Source organism: Dermacentor andersoni, chromosome 6, assembly GCF_023375885.2.
Source record: "Dermacentor andersoni chromosome 6, qqDerAnde1_hic_scaffold, whole genome shotgun sequence".
NCBI lineage: Eukaryota > Metazoa > Arthropoda > Arachnida > Ixodida > Ixodidae > Dermacentor > Dermacentor andersoni.
In genome coordinates this window covers 137904298-137922207 of record NC_092819.1, presented here as the reverse complement: position 1 = coordinate 137922207, position 17910 = coordinate 137904298, and positions in this window count along the sequence as shown.

The following is a 17910-nucleotide window of genomic DNA, read 5'->3' as shown; positions in this document are numbered from 1 at the left end:
TGATTGTTTCTCTGGACGCTCAACAACGTCACTTATATTCGCTCGGGAAAGACGAATAGCGTTGTTTACAATCCCCCGAGGAAAACGGATCCTCCGTACAGCAACCATTATCTAGCCTGCATTTCCACACTTTCAATGCTGCGGTCCCACTACTTTAAAGTCACGAACGGCTTGACGTCTTCATAACACCAATCAACCAAGAGCAGAGTTTTATGAAGGGCAGGCGACACAGATGGCGGTTATTCTTGAAAATAATGCTTATAACTGCTTCAGAACGTTAGGCCATTTGCAATGGCACGACCTATCAAATTGAGTGCATGCGGCTAATGTTAGCTAACGCTAGGAAAAAACGTCCTACTGACCTTTCATGGTGCTCACTGTTGCCAAGGCTGTTGTCGCCTTAGACGATGGACCTGTACAACAACAACAGCTCACTGAACCCCGGAAGTGGTACATAGGCAATGAAGCAACAAAATAAAGGGCAGAAAGTATCAAGGTAATGTTGCAGTGTTGTTCTTTGCGAGCCAAGTCATGGGTACGGTACTCTTGATACTCGTATGCAAAGTTGCACTAAGATGTTTATAACTTTCGCAGGACAGGGTGTTAATTTCATCACAGCATTGCACTGCACATTTAGTTCGCGTAAAGCACGTCGCTAACTTTTTTTGTTTCTAACTGTTAGCGTCATCACACAGTGGTTGTTCTTTCGCGTTCGCAATATTTTTAACCAATATATGCTTTAAAATGCTGCGCCTTTGACTCGGCGTTCGTCTCATTTATTGTGTGTCTCGTTATACTTCGCAACTTTTATGCATAGTACTTGAGCAGTTATGGAAGCCTGGTACTAATTTTGCTCTTTGTATGTTTACGTGTCTGCGTGCGCCGAATAATAAGTTTTTGCATGCAAGCGTTTTTGAACAGTAAATAAGCTTGTTTTACCATGTTGAAACATTGTAATTACATTGTCATAGGTAAAAATAATTTAACTACTCAGCTGTTATACAAGAAGATCGTCTATTTGGCTCATATTGGCTCTGGAAAACTCTGCTAGTCTTTTTTTTCTCACCATCCTGTGCCTCATTGTACCGCATCAACTTCCCGTAAACTCGGCGGCATTTGATCTTGTACCAGTCGTCCTTGGTCGCATTTGCTGTCAAGCAATAAGTTCACGATTGGGTGTGGAACCTCCAAAAGAGTGCACCGTGGCTGTTCCCAAACCCGTGCCCCTTGCTAAGGAGAGGTTGGCTTTTTAGCATAGCCCAACCGGCAAGTGGCTAAGCATGTTTTACAGGCCCAATTTCCTCATCAGAATAAATTTATCCCCCCCCACCCCAGAAAATCAACACACTTCCTTAGAAATAAACGCTAAGAAGCATCTTTGCTCCCGCACAACAAGCAATATTGAGATTTCTTTCTGGGCGCGTTGGTGCATACTTGCTTTGAAAATTGTAACGGCGCTAACACATGCATCCACAAAGTAACAAGGGCGAGACAAGCATCCTTGTTACTTTGTGGATGCATGTGTTAGCGCTGTTACAATTTTCTAATCAACAAGCAATATAGTCGATGTGTTTGAACATTCCTATCTAATCGATAATGGATAATCTTTGAATACCTAGTTTTCGATTCGAATGCGAATATCAAAAATATAATGCTCGACATTATTAGCAATTTTCGAATATTCGCACAGCCCTCAAATATAGATACGTGGAGCATGTTTCTCGCCTCTAACACACTTAGAAAGCGCTATCACGTTTCAGCTAAATTTTGCGGACGATAAATTCGACCCAATTATATAGCAAACCCATGGAAATAAAAAAATTGAAGCCCAACGCAGTTCCCACATTGTTCTCACATCGGCCGCCATCAAAGAAAGGAAAACGCCTGCTTTTCTTTCATTTCATTTTCTTTCATTTTAAGCATCCCCAGAAGCTAGACAGTTCCGTAAAGTGTCGGAAATTCTATAACACCGACGGCGAACGGCTTTAAGAAAATGAATAGTGTTAAGTTTTTACGCACGCCAGCAAAACGTAACAATATCGTGTACCTGGCATGATTTATTCGCGGCTTGTCACCGGAAACGAGCTAGGCGCACTGGGCTTGGTCCCTTAATTCGGGTAAAATGTACACGATGCATGCTGGTTTATTGGGAAGCGAGGTAAGCGAAGTTCAAGCGCCTGCACTGCCTACTTTACTGACTCTTCGCGCAAGCCCAAAATGCGTCTCGTGTATATTTCGGCGCACTCGGTAAAGGTGGATTTACTATGATTACCCAGTGCGCGCATATATATACGTAGTCACAGCAATATGCTACGGACGCATCACCGCGTAATAATGCAGGGATAGCACGGCGCTGCAAGTACTCGGAAACATAAGCGACTGCTAAAGAAAGAAGAATGAAAACGGCCCAGTTCCCTATTAGAAGGATTCCACCTCAGACCCGTTATGTGATGTACTACATGCGCGGCGCAAACGATCACGCAAGACGAGAGAGTCGACATTCGTTTTACATGCCCCGTCTACGCTACACATCGCCGCAATTAAGTTTGTAATATCCCTGGAACATAAGCAACTGCCCTTGACCAATACCTTCTGCAACAATTACTTGCACGTTTAAAGGGCATCGTTAGTCTATTCCAGTTGTCACATGGAGTGCATGGCTCGTCGTATTGCGCCTTTAAAGGTCCCCAAGAACTTCTCACGAAGAGGTGAAATCCTGCCCTGCATGTAGTTAAACAGACGGGGCACAAACTTCAAATATTAACCTTGTTTTATATAGTTATTGAGACAATACCGCTTCCGTCGCTTCACTCGACGACAAGGGAACAAACAGCGGAAGACACGGGGACCAACTCTTGCCATTCATCTTCCCGGTGCTCTCTTTCCGACCAGGGACATAACATTTACCCTCGCCAATATGCACACGGCACGCACACTCCTGCAGTTAGACCGTTGTGGGTTGAAAGCGCCATTTTTAGGATTAGCTGCGCAGTTACTTATGCTTTAATTGCTAAGCAAGCTTATACTCGCGTCCTGTTTCCAATAGCACCATTTGAAATTGGCGCATCCGTCGTGTACCACCTCTTTTCGTGTGCATTTGTGTGCCTTTCCTGCCATAAGTGATACCACCAACGCCAAATTTCTACCCTTAAATCGTTATGAAGCCGCCATTCTCATTCTTATATTCTTATTCTCAAATTCTTATAAAGCCGTTCTCGGTCTCCTGATTGAACTCAAAAGTGGAACCGAGTTCATATTTGGTGGGAATCGGGGTACGCTAGTTGCGATAGTTACTGCAATAATGAAGGTAGGATAATGATCGCGTTGTAATCCACGAGTGAATTCCTATCTTTCAGGCATTGTACAAATCTCACCGCATGATTCCAGCATTTCCGGAGCAAGCCATTTTATACGGTACAAAGATTATTGGTGATGTCGTTGAATTCCGCCCTCGGCATTAAATCATAAAGTACCGGCGCACTAAAGCATTACATTGTCAAAGCATTGTCATTTGAGAACAAAGAGCGGTAGCAACTTCCTAATCGGTTGCGGCGGAGGGCAGGCTGATACGTATGGATGCTCATTCTACGTGTTTTAATTATGCTATTTCAACTAAATTCCTTATTTCGCTGCAACAAACTGCTGTTCGAGCATTATACGCATGCTTAACAGTTTCCTGAAACAACAAAATATGACAGCTTCAACTCATGCCAGAAATAGGGCCCATAGAGACCGGCGTAACGTCATATGCAAGCAAAGCTCCTCTCCCCTCCGTCTTAGTGAGTGTCCCTAACTAAAGATATTTAAAACTACTCAAGCTGGTCGAAAGTGGTCCATTATTTTGCAAGTTGCCGAAAGCCTCCTGGATATTTCTTGCATTGAGTCATTTATCCGCGGAATACGCTGTTAGCACTGTCATACGGCCAGTCCTGAGCTTCGATGAAGCCACGCAGACCGACCTCAATGCGCATTGTATTTAGAGAGACGCTAAGTGGTAACAGTCAAACAACCTCAATGTCAACTATTGCTCAGTGACTTTTTGCCCTCAGAACGATTCTATACTAATTGGCTTGAATTAGAATTTATACTGCCTGCGTGAGAAACGCCCACAATAGCCAAAGCCCTTACACTGACTCTTTAACGGGCTGTAGAACGCTATAGTCCAATCACGTTACGCGAAGCCGTACATAGCACCGTCATATTCCAATATGTATACAGTTTCACCATAAAGGCGAACCAATGAATGCGATAGCAACATGTTAGAATATTACACGAAGCGTTAAGATTCGTAGCTCTATTGGCAGTATGAAATAAAGTAAACGTAGACTAAGTAAACAGGAGCTGTTGAGCGAGATGTCTTCTCTTTGATCCTGTCATAGGAAAATTTTAGCTTTAATAATTAAAGCCAACGTCTTAGAACCTTTACCGCCACTCTTTTCTGTCGGCTACGCTTCAAACGTCAACGTCTTCGTGGTCCGACACCGCAGGCAGTGAACAGATGCGCCAATAGAATTGCATCATTTTCATGTTTGAGTTTCTTATTGTTCCGCAGTAATTGAGTACGAGAACATTTTAGATCAAACCTGCGCTCTCGGTGTTTTGTTTCATGAAATTTGTTTGTGCGCTGCCATTCTCAATATTCTGAGGAATAATTTTGTCAATAATGTAAGACCTGGTAGGACTAACTGGTGTTACAATACAAGCCGCATATATCGCATGTCATATAGCATTGCATGGCATATGGCACACATACCTAAATATATAGGGAACCTCATTGCGACCCTGATCATAGAGATTTGCTTGGAGTGTCCATATAATTGCTGTCGCGATAAAACGGGCAACAGTGGTTCGGCAGCAGTGGTTGTGGCCTAAACTACGGTCCTAACCATTGTCTAAATTCTTGCGCAGATTACGTGGCCATCTGAGCTCAAGGTACAGCACTTCGACAGCGCCTACTTTCAAGGCGGACACGTGTCGAGACAACTGCGCTGCGTGCGGTGGCTGCCGGCGAGGACAAGCCTTCTCAGCGGCTGGCTCTGGACGGCGCTCTTCATTTCGGCAGCAGTGGTTGTGGCCTAAACTACGGTCCTAACCATTGTCTAAATTCTTGCGCAGATTACGTGGCCATCTGAGCTCAAGGTACAGCACTTCGACAGCGCCTACTTTCAAGGCGGACACGTGTCGAGACAACTGCGCTGCGTGCGGTGGCTGCCGGCGAGGACAAGCCTTCTCAGCGGCTGGCTCTGGACGGCGCTCTTCATTTCGGCAGCAGTGGTTGTGGCCCAAACTACGGTCCTAACCATTGTCTAAATTCTTGCGCAGATTACGTGGCCATCTGAGCTCAAGGTACAGCACTTCGACAGCGCCTACTTTCAAGGCGGACACGTGTCGAGACAACTGCGCTGCGTGCGGTGGCTGCCGGCGAGGACAAGCCTTCTCAGCGGCTGGCTCTGGACGGCGCTCTTCATTTCGGCAGCAGTGGTTGTGGCCCAAACTACGGTCCTAACCATTGTCTAAATTCTTGCGCAGATTACGTGGCCATCTGAGCTCAAGGTACAGCACTTCGACAGCGCCTACTTTCAAGGCGGACACGTGTCGAGACAACTGCGCTGCGTGCGGTGGCTGCCGGCGAGGACAAGCCTTCTCAGCGGCTGGCTCTGGACGGCGCTCTTCATTTCGGCAGCAGTGGTTGTGGCCTAAACTACGGTCCTAACCATTGTCTAAATTCTTGCGCAGATTACGTGGCCATCTGAGCTCAAGGTACAGCACTTCGACAGCGCCTACTTTCAAGGCGGACACGTGTCGAGACAACTGCGCTGCGTGCGGTGGCTGCCGGCGAGGACAAGCCTTCTCAGCGGCTGGCTCTGGACGGCGCTCTTCATTTCGGCAGCAGTGGTTGTGGCCCAAACTACGGTCCTAACCATTGTCTAAATTCTTGCGCAGATTACGTGGCCATCTGAGCTCAAGGTACAGCACTTCGACAGCGCCTACTTTCAAGGCGGACACGTGTCGAGACAACTGCGCTGCGTGCGGTGGCTGCCGGCGAGGACAAGCCTTCTCAGCGGCTGGCTCTGGACGGCGCTCTTCATTTCGGCAGCAGTGGTTGTGGCCCAAACTACGGTCCTAACCATTGTCTAAATTCTTGCGCAGATTACGTGGCCATCTGAGCTCAAGGTACAGCACTTCGACAGCGCCTACTTTCAAGGCGGACACGTGTCGAGACAACTGCGCTGCGTGCGGTGGCTGCCGGCGAGGACAAGCCTTCTCAGCGGCTGGCTCTGGACGGCGCTCTTCATTTCGGCAGCAGTGGTTGTGGCCTAAACTACGGTCCTAACCATTGTCTAAATTCTTGCGCAGATTACGTGGCCATCTGAGCTCAAGGTACAGCACTTCGACAGCGCCTACTTTCAAGGCGGACACGTGTCGAGACAACTGCGCTGCGTGCGGTGGCTGCCGGCGAGGACAAGCCTTCTCAGCGGCTGGCTCTGGACGGCGCTCTTCATTTCGGCAGCAGTGGTTGTGGCCTAAACTACGGTCCTAACCATTGTCTAAATTCTTGCGCAGATTACGTGGCCATCTGAGCTCAAGGTACAGCACTTCGACAGCGCCTACTTTCAAGGCGGACACGTGTCGAGACAACTGCGCTGCGTGCGGTGGCTGCCGGCGAGGACAAGCCTTCTCAGCGGCTGGCTCTGGACGGCGCTCTTCATTTCGGCAGCAGTGGTTGTGGCCCAAACTACGGTCCTAACCATTGTCTAAATTCTTGCGCAGATTACGTGGCCATCTGAGCTCAAGGTACAGCACTTCGACAGCGCCTACTTTCAAGGCGGACACGTGTCGAGACAACTGCGCTGCGTGCGGTGGCTGCCGGCGAGGACAAGCCTTCTCAGCGGCTGGCTCTGGACGGCGCTCTTCATTTCGGCAGCAGTGGTTGTGGCCTAAACTACGGTCCTAACCATTGTCTAAATTCTTGCGCAGATTACGTGGCCATCTGAGCTCAAGGTACAGCACTTCGACAGCGCCTACTTTCAAGGCGGACACGTGTCGAGACAACTGCGCTGCGTGCGGTGGCTGCCGGCGAGGACAAGCCTTCTCAGCGGCTGGCTCTGGACGGCGCTCTTCATTTCGGCAGCAGTGGTTGTGGCCTAAACTACGGTCCTAACCATTGTCTAAATTCTTGCGCAGATTACGTGGCCATCTGAGCTCAAGGTACAGCACTTCGACAGCGCCTACTTTCAAGGCGGACACGTGTCGAGACAACTGCGCTGCGTGCGGTGGCTGCCGGCGAGGACAAGCCTTCTCAGCGGCTGGCTCTGGACGGCGCTCTTCATTTCGGCAGCAGTGGTTGTGGCCCAAACTACGGTCCTAACCATTGTCTAAATTCTTGCGCAGATTACGTGGCCATCTGAGCTCAAGGTACAGCACTTCGACAGCGCCTACTTTCAAGGCGGACACGTGTCGAGACAACTGCGCTGCGTGCGGTGGCTGCCGGCGAGGACAAGCCTTCTCAGCGGCTGGCTCTGGACGGCGCTCTTCATTTCGGCAGCAGTGGTTGTGGCCTAAACTACGGTCCTAACCATTGTCTAAATTCTTGCGCAGATTACGTGGCCATCTGAGCTCAAGGTACAGCACTTCGACAGCGCCTACTTTCAAGGCGGACACGTGTCGAGACAACTGCGCTGCGTGCGGTGGCTGCCGGCGAGGACAAGCCTTCTCAGCGGCTGGCTCTGGACGGCGCTCTTCATTTCGGCAGCAGTGGTTGTGGCCTAAACTACGGTCCTAACCATTGTCTAAATTCTTGCGCAGATTACGTGGCCATCTGAGCTCAAGGTACAGCACTTCGACAGCGCCTACTTTCAAGGCGGACACGTGTCGAGACAACTGCGCTGCGTGCGGTGGCTGCCGGCGAGGACAAGCCTTCTCAGCGGCTGGCTCTGGACGGCGCTCTTCATTTCGGCAGCAGTGGTTGTGGCCCAAACTACGGTCCTAACCATTGTCTAAATTCTTGCGCAGATTACGTGGCCATCTGAGCTCAAGGTACAGCACTTCGACAGCGCCTACTTTCAAGGCGGACACGTGTCGAGACAACTGCGCTGCGTGCGGTGGCTGCCGGCGAGGACAAGCCTTCTCAGCGGCTGGCTCTGGACGGCGCTCTTCATTTCGGCAGCAGTGGTTGTGGCCTAAACTACGGTCCTAACCATTGTCTAAATTCTTGCGCAGATTACGTGGCCATCTGAGCTCAAGGTACAGCACTTCGACAGCGCCTACTTTCAAGGCGGACACGTGTCGAGACAACTGCGCTGCGTGCGGTGGCTGCCGGCGAGGACAAGCCTTCTCAGCGGCTGGCTCTGGACGGCGCTCTTCATTTCGGCAGCAGTGGTTGTGGCCTAAACTACGGTCCTAACCATTGTCTAAATTCTTGCGCAGATTACGTGGCCATCTGAGCTCAAGGTACAGCACTTCGACAGCGCCTACTTTCAAGGCGGACACGTGTCGAGACAACTGCGCTGCGTGCGGTGGCTGCCGGCGAGGACAAGCCTTCTCAGCGGCTGGCTCTGGACGGCGCTCTTCATTTCGGCAGCAGTGGTTGTGGCCCAAACTACGGTCCTAACCATTGTCTAAATTCTTGCGCAGATTACGTGGCCATCTGAGCTCAAGGTACAGCACTTCGACAGCGCCTACTTTCAAGGCGGACACGTGTCGAGACAACTGCGCTGCGTGCGGTGGCTGCCGGCGAGGACAAGCCTTCTCAGCGGCTGGCTCTGGACGGCGCTCTTCATTTCGGCAGCAGTGGTTGTGGCCTAAACTACGGTCCTAACCATTGTCTAAATTCTTGCGCAGATTACGTGGCCATCTGAGCTCAAGGTACAGCACTTCGACAGCGCCTACTTTCAAGGCGGACACGTGTCGAGACAACTGCGCTGCGTGCGGTGGCTGCCGGCGAGGACAAGCCTTCTCAGCGGCTGGCTCTGGACGGCGCTCTTCATTTCGGCAGCAGTGGTTGTGGCCTAAACTACGGTCCTAACCATTGTCTAAATTCTTGCGCAGATTACGTGGCCATCTGAGCTCAAGGTACAGCACTTCGACAGCGCCTACTTTCAAGGCGGACACGTGTCGAGACAACTGCGCTGCGTGCGGTGGCTGCCGGCGAGGACAAGCCTTCTCAGCGGCTGGCTCTGGACGGCGCTCTTCATTTCGGCAGCAGTGGTTGTGGCCCAAACTACGGTCCTAACCATTGTCTAAATTCTTGCGCAGATTACGTGGCCATCTGAGCTCAAGGTACAGCACTTCGACAGCGCCTACTTTCAAGGCGGACACGTGTCGAGACAACTGCGCTGCGTGCGGTGGCTGCCGGCGAGGACAAGCCTTCTCAGCGGCTGGCTCTGGACGGCGCTCTTCATTTCGGCAGCAGTGGTTGTGGCCTAAACTACGGTCCTAACCATTGTCTAAATTCTTGCGCAGATTACGTGGCCATCTGAGCTCAAGGTACAGCACTTCGACAGCGCCTACTTTCAAGGCGGACACGTGTCGAGACAACTGCGCTGCGTGCGGTGGCTGCCGGCGAGGACAAGCCTTCTCAGCGGCTGGCTCTGGACGGCGCTCTTCATTTCGGCAGCAGTGGTTGTGGCCCAAACTACGGTCCTAACCATTGTCTAAATTCTTGCGCAGATTACGTGGCCATCTGAGCTCAAGGTACAGCACTTCGACAGCGCCTACTTTCAAGGCGGACACGTGTCGAGACAACTGCGCTGCGTGCGGTGGCTGCCGGCGAGGACAAGCCTTCTCAGCGGCTGGCTCTGGACGGCGCTCTTCATTTCGGCAGCAGTGGTTGTGGCCTAAACTACGGTCCTAACCATTGTCTAAATTCTTGCGCAGATTACGTGGCCATCTGAGCTCAAGGTACAGCACTTCGACAGCGCCTACTTTCAAGGCGGACACGTGTCGAGACAACTGCGCTGCGTGCGGTGGCTGCCGGCGAGGACAAGCCTTCTCAGCGGCTGGCTCTGGACGGCGCTCTTCATTTCGGCAGCAGTGGTTGTGGCCCAAACTACGGTCCTAACCATTGTCTAAATTCTTGCGCAGATTACGTGGCCATCTGAGCTCAAGGTACAGCACTTCGACAGCGCCTACTTTCAAGGCGGACACGTGTCGAGACAACTGCGCTGCGTGCGGTGGCTGCCGGCGAGGACAAGCCTTCTCAGCGGCTGGCTCTGGACGGCGCTCTTCATTTCGGCAGCAGTGGTTGTGGCCTAAACTACGGTCCTAACCATTGTCTAAATTCTTGCGCAGATTACGTGGCCATCTGAGCTCAAGGTACAGCACTTCGACAGCGCCTACTTTCAAGGCGGACACGTGTCGAGACAACTGCGCTGCGTGCGGTGGCTGCCGGCGAGGACAAGCCTTCTCAGCGGCTGGCTCTGGACGGCGCTCTTCATTTCGGCAGCAGTGGTTGTGGCCTAAACTACGGTCCTAACCATTGTCTAAATTCTTGCGCAGATTACGTGGCCATCTGAGCTCAAGGTACAGCACTTCGACAGCGCCTACTTTCAAGGCGGACACGTGTCGAGACAACTGCGCTGCGTGCGGTGGCTGCCGGCGAGGACAAGCCTTCTCAGCGGCTGGCTCTGGACGGCGCTCTTCATTTCGGCAGCAGTGGTTGTGGCCCAAACTACGGTCCTAACCATTGTCTAAATTCTTGCGCAGATTACGTGGCCATCTGAGCTCAAGGTACAGCACTTCGACAGCGCCTACTTTCAAGGCGGACACGTGTCGAGACAACTGCGCTGCGTGCGGTGGCTGCCGGCGAGGACAAGCCTTCTCAGCGGCTGGCTCTGGACGGCGCTCTTCATTTCGGCAGCAGTGGTTGTGGCCTAAACTACGGTCCTAACCATTGTCTAAATTCTTGCGCAGATTACGTGGCCATCTGAGCTCAAGGTACAGCACTTCGACAGCGCCTACTTTCAAGGCGGACACGTGTCGAGACAACTGCGCTGCGTGCGGTGGCTGCCGGCGAGGACAAGCCTTCTCAGCGGCTGGCTCTGGACGGCGCTCTTCATTTCGGCAGCAGTGGTTGTGGCCTAAACTACGGTCCTAACCATTGTCTAAATTCTTGCGCAGATTACGTGGCCATCTGAGCTCAAGGTACAGCACTTCGACAGCGCCTACTTTCAAGGCGGACACGTGTCGAGACAACTGCGCTGCGTGCGGTGGCTGCCGGCGAGGACAAGCCTTCTCAGCGGCTGGCTCTGGACGGCGCTCTTCATTTCGGCAGCAGTGGTTGTGGCCCAAACTACGGTCCTAATCATTGTCGAAATTCTTGCGCAGGTTAGTGCTTTAGTAATTTTTTTTCATAGCCCTTCACAAATACCCTCTGTGCCGCCACCACTGCTGCCTTTTCCTTCTGTGTTTTACTGCTTGTGTTTATTGCTCTGTGTACTTAACCGTGATGCCGACTAACGCTGAGCTGGCAAGGGAAATTGAAGTGCTCCGTTCCGAAGTCGCAGAGATACACCAAAGCCTGATAGCTTTTAACGACTTGTACGAATCTGTGAAATCAAGGAATGACAGTCTTGTGCAAGAAAACAAATCCCTGAGGGATGAGAACAACTCCCTCGTAAATAGTAACAAGAACCTTATGCAAAGATTTGGTGACCTATAGAGCAGTACTCGCGGCAAAACAATGTGGAAATTAGAGCATCCCAAAAACAGACCGAGAAAACTGCCTGTCAATTGTACAGGTCTTGGGTGAAAAGATCGGCTGCCCTGCGGCTGCTGCTGATATAGATATTGTTCACCACGCACCTGCTAAACAGGGAACTAACATTATAGCACGATTCTGCTCTAGGACAAAAAGGCTGACATTGCATCCAAAGCGCGAAAGGCCCGACTCACTACGACCGCTATTGGGCTCTCGCATAAGCCACCGACATCTATTTTCGTCAACGATCATCTAACAGCTGAAAATAAGCGACTTTTTGCGCAGGCGTTAGAACTTCAGAAATCTAAAGGTTGGAAATTTCTGTGGACCGACAACGGAAGGCAGCCGTGTGCACCGCATCTCCCGGGTGACTGATCTAACTATTTTCACGTAATCACATGTCGTTTTCTTAGCACTCACTCATCTTTACACTTCATCATGGCTGAGTCTGTTTTTTCACTAGATCAAACTAATTCTCTACCTAAAAAAAATCAGCCCACGCTATCTTTAGTACATCTTAACATCCGCAGTATTCGTAGGCACCACAATGATCGTGTCACGTTTCTTTCCATTCTGGACCACGCTAGCTTTCTCTTCCCTTTGCCTTCTGACACGTGGTTGTCATCACATGACGGAAATCTGTACGGTCTTCCCAGTTATACTTCTAAATACTGTCATCGCCAAGGACATCGTAGTGGCGGTTCGGCCATATTATTAAATTCAAAACTGTCATATCCTCCTGAGTTCTGGCTATGGGGCATTTGTCCAATATATTGGACATCAAATACTCCGTCACTACCAAGGGCGCAGCATGCTTTAGGCCGTAAAACCGCATTGTCCAATATTTTAGACACCTAGTAGTGCCACCTATGAAGTTTTGATGAAAATACATTAACAGTTTGGCCAGCAGGGGTATTTGCAATGGCGGCATTCATGAGCACAGCTTTCTACGGCGACCGCCGCAAAAGTAAGTTTTCTTTCTCATACTTTATCACTCGTTCTTTTTCTGTGAGGAAATTTTGATTAATAAGCAGATTTTGCACTTTTGAAGCCCTTTTTAATATTACATTTCCCGTTTGCTACTGCATACCCACTACCCCAAAAATGACCGGGTAGAGTTCCAGTGTCCAATATATTGGACATCATACTGTGCTAAAACGGCTGATAATTGTGAAATACTAATATTCACTTTTCGTCTCTGTAAAGTCAGAAATTCACTTTTCGTCTCTGTAAAGTCAGCATCAATTTCTGAAAAGCTCACAAAAATCTGTGAAATTTAAGACACCTTGGAACTCAGGAGGATATAAACGCCGTCATGAACTCACTTTGTGCACCTCTCTCTGCAAATCTGTTTGGTTAGAAGGAGATCAAAGTAACTTTCAGTCAAGCAGTAAATTGTTGCCGACCAATCGTGATATTATAATTGCGTCCATCTATCGCTCACTTTCGCCTTCTTATATTGGATTCTGCAGAGAATTCGAGCAGTTACTGAACAAGTTAATTGACGAGAACAAGGACATTATAATTTGCGGTGACATTAACATCAATAGAATTGACCCTAATAGTCAGTCATGCTCTGAGTACGTTAGGACTTTTCTTAGCTGTGAATTTTCTTCGCTAATTCATACTCCAACTCGGTGTGAACAAGGCGGTTCTAGCAATCTAATAGATCATATCCTTTCCAGCTTACCTACTGATAATACGGCGGCCGGTGTAGTAAACTATGATATAATAGACCATTATCCCATATTCTTTAGCGTAGGCTCTGTAACATCTAGTCTCTCTAGAACACCAGGTCATTCTTTGATTCAAATAAATTCATTCACCTAAGTCGTGCGGCTGACTGGACTGACGTGTTTCAGGGGCAATGTGCAGAAAAAGCTTTTGCATCTTTTTCAGCGAAGATATCAGAGTGCACTAATTTATGCATGAATAACTTCACCGCGACGCACTGGTTTACTACAGCAAGAAATCCTTGGATCAGCAACAGTTTAATGTGGTCCATAGTAAAGAAAGACAACCTTCGCAAGAAGCTCGAAGCTCAGCCATTTAATAACACATTACGTTCATGATTGAAATCATATTCAAATGTTCTTGCAGCCACCCTAAAATGTGCTAAGCGTAATTATTACAAAAACAAGATTAGATAAAATGGAAACGCCACCAGACGAAACTGGCAAGTTATTAAAGAATTTTTGAACACTAATACCACTTATAATGGCATATCATGCGTCAGCTACAATTCAGTTAACTTAACCGACCCTAAGGAGATCGCTAACGCTTTCAGTAAGCATTTTAGTGCTATAGTTGATGTACAGCATGAACCACCTTTACCTAGTTTACCACGCAGTCCCTACCCATTTTATTTAAACCCTACAACTTCACAAGAAATTTCTAGTATCATAACATCACTCAAAATAACTGGGCCTGGCCTTGATCTCATTCGACCGTCGAACATTAAGCTCGTGCATAAAGAAATTTCACCGGTACTTGCCGACGTAATAAATAAATAATTTAAAGATGGCGTCTTTCCCAAAAGCTTCAAAATGGGTAAGGTAATCGCAATTTTTAAAAAAGGTAATCGTGAGTGTTTGAATAACTATCATCCTACTTGCATTTTGTCTTTCTTTAGCAAGATAATTGAAAAACTTATTCACAAGCGCTTAGCTAATTACTTATCCAAATTTAAGCTATTATCTCCGTATCAGTTTGGTGTTAGAGAGAATTTGTCAACTGAACTTGCACTCATGTTTACTGACAAAGTTGAATTACCTATAGACGAAGGCCTATTATTAGTTGGTGCTCTCTTTATTGATTTCACTAAAGCGTTCGATACAATTAACCATCTCATCCTCCTACACAAACTAGAATCTTATGGCATTTCTGGCCCGCCTTTGCAGTTAATTCGTGGCTACCTAACAGACCGGCCGCAAATAGTTCAAGTGAATAGTTCCTTCTCTTCAACTAACGTTATTAATAGAGGAGTCCCTCAGGGATCAATACTTGGGCCATTGTTATTTTTATTGTTCATTAATGATTTGCCACAAATATTAACGCATGCCCACTGCCTTCTGTACGTATGCTGATGACAACCATTTTTGCATCCGACGAAAATTCCGTCACACTAGTGAACAAATTATACTATAATTTCGCTAATGTTCATGCATGGTGCCTGAAAAACAGGTTATATATCAATCCATCGAAGACAACATTTATGGTATTTCGTTCCTCACAAACATCATTCGTAGATTCCTTAGTCGTATCCCTTAATAATCACATAATCACAAGATCTGGATCAACCAAATTTCTAAGGATTATCTTAGATGAGCACTTAAAATTAAACCGTCATGCCCAATCTCTTGTTCAAGAAATTTCTTTTGACATTCACGTCATTATAAAATCGCACTCCCTTTTTTGAGCCAAGTCTTCTCTTATCTTTGTATTGCGCGTATATTCACAGTCATCTTTCATATTGCCTCTCATCATGGGGTAATACATCACTCATCTCCACCAACTAGAAGCTTTACAAAAGCAAGCGGTGCGATTGATGACATTTCAACCTTTTACGTTTCACTCTGCTCCCATTTTTCGTTCCCTAAACCTTCTCCCCTTGCGCATGTTATTTAATCATAAGCTGTTGCTAATAATGTTCCGCCTCATAAATACGGATCTAGGTATTGAAAGTGTTACCCGTACTGGCCTCACTAATAATAATAACACAAGGTTTTCCGCACGTCCCAATTTGCTCCTTCCTAAAATTCGAACTATGGGAAATTTACTGTTATGTTTTCAGGCATATCATTGTGGAATTCGACTCCGTCCGATATAAAATCATGTGCATTTGAAGCCTTCAAGCGCAAGGCTAAGGCATATTGTATTAACTCGTTACCGAACTCCTAGTATTTTTATTGTGCGATGTAAACATTATTAAATATATCTGTACTGTACTGTTCCTAATTTTGTTTTTATAAATATATTTGTTATTTTTCTTCTGTCTCTGTTAATATTTTACAGCACTGCTTGTTCCCCATGCTACCACCATCAAGTTCTGTACTAAAACGCTTTCTTTGTTTTTTTTTTTGTTTTTAGTCCTTCCATATGAAGATTTTTCCGCGTTGCATGTTCCACACACTACAACCCCACTTTTGTATTCAAAGCTGTTTTTTTTTCTTCTTTTTTTTATTCAGTTTTTTTTCCTGACAAACACAACCCTTGTAGGATGTAGCCTGCTGCTGTTGTCACAATTGTACTAACCCCCATTTATTTCCTGTTTAGGAGGCCCCCCCGACAGTTTTTACTTCGGGACCTCCGATTGTGCAATTAAACCTCACCTGTTTGTACTACTGTTTGTACCTACTGATAAAAATAAATTCAACTTCAAGTAAAAAAAAAAAAGCTGAACTTACTGTTCCTGGAGGACTGGCCGCTGTCAGCTTCCGTCTTGCCAAGGGCATGCTGATCCGCTTCGACTGCCTTTACCGCAAAGCCTGAAAATCGAATGCCATATTCAGAGCCATCCTGATTGATAATCTGCTTACTTCTTCATTTGATATACAGAAGATAAAAACAGCAGTAAATATTCGTGCTGCTACATGCATAAATTACTGGTCCCCCAGTGCATTGCATATTCTACGAAAGCAACAGTGCTTCCGAAAATGGTTGTTATCAGTTACTGCTAAAAACATCAAGATTACTCATTTATGGATTCGTACTACACATTAACGTGTTCCCTTTTCTGTGTGCGAGCCTATTCGCATGTAGAAAATTTTCTCAGCTCGTTTCTGATCCAACTCGGTCAGCAGTAAACTGGAGGGTCAGTATTAAATGCTGCCAGGAAGGCATCACTCGGCACTGTCGTCATTGCGCAGTCATGGCAACTGTTAGCGTCGTGAGAAACAAAGCGGTTAACAGTGATCAAACACGGAAATATGCAGGCGCCAACCTTTTGACAAAGAAGTTTTTTTCTTCGTGTGGGCAACCCTGGGGAAGTGAACCCAAGTCCCCAGGTCGAACGTTGGCTCCAGCGCCATTCATCGCTCAAAAACATCATTTCAAGCCTCCCTCTTACTACTAGGTTCTGTATTTAGCTAAAAAAGTATATCTTTGTAAACCTCAAAATATGCGTTTCTTTCAATGTGAGCCTCTGCGTCCCTAAATAGGGCGCCGCAGCCGCCTACGCGTTGAGCCCAAAGAAAAACATTAATGTCCTGCTATGCACCTCAAAAGCGCAGCCCAAAACAGGCCGCTCCTCAGGTGCATCCGATTTAAAGAAGAAAAAGATTGGCAAACTATAGGAGGTACGGCAGGTACTAGAGCTTGGCCTGAAGCTTGTGTTGGTCAGAAAAACGACGAGGAATGTATATAGTGTATGTAGATAAACACGAGCATGATTGGCAAGCCTTTTTCAGCCACGTCTTAGACGATGCGTCGAAATGCTTGGCGCAGTTACGCAATGATAGGCTATTTATTTTTTACAGGAGCCCAAAGAAGATCATGCATGTTTCGCACCACGAATCAAGTGTTGTGTGTTTGCAAGGGTAACTTATACAAAGAGCCCGAACAAGCAAGTGAACTGAGGTAGCTGGGTGTGACGCATCTAAGGCCGATAGGTAGTGAGAACGGTAGTCCGGCCAATAATCTGAATAAATTAACAAATTGGCAAATTAGCTCGAACGGCATTTAGAAGTAGTTCACGGCTTCTCGATGCTCGCTTTATGAAGGCGGATACAGTCCGGAGTTTCTAGCTTTCCAGGAATACGACCAACAAAGCCAGAGAACCCAGACGTACAACTCAGACAGGTACAACGCAGCATACAACTCGGAGACGTCACGCCGGCGACGCCAAGATCGCCGAAAGTATGCCCCCTATACAGTAACGGAGCGTTAAGCGTTGCCCGCAGCAGGGTGCCAATCGGCTGTTGCCACGCAACGCACGCACGGCTATTTCCCGGCGAGCAAGCGCTTTAGCGCTTTTCGTTGGGCGAAGACTCAAAACTCGAGACGCTCTCTTCAGTGCATTCGAACTGTAGGCCGGCAAGCTGCCGACCAGTCAAGCTAGCGCGCGATGCATTCTGCATAGAATTTCATACAATTGTACTAGAGCAATCTGTCGCACTAGTGCCTAGTTGTAAGGCAACCATTTCTTCAAGAACGTAATGCGTCATTACGTCGGCATTGTCAAAGTTGTCCGGCAGCAGGATTAGAAAACAGCA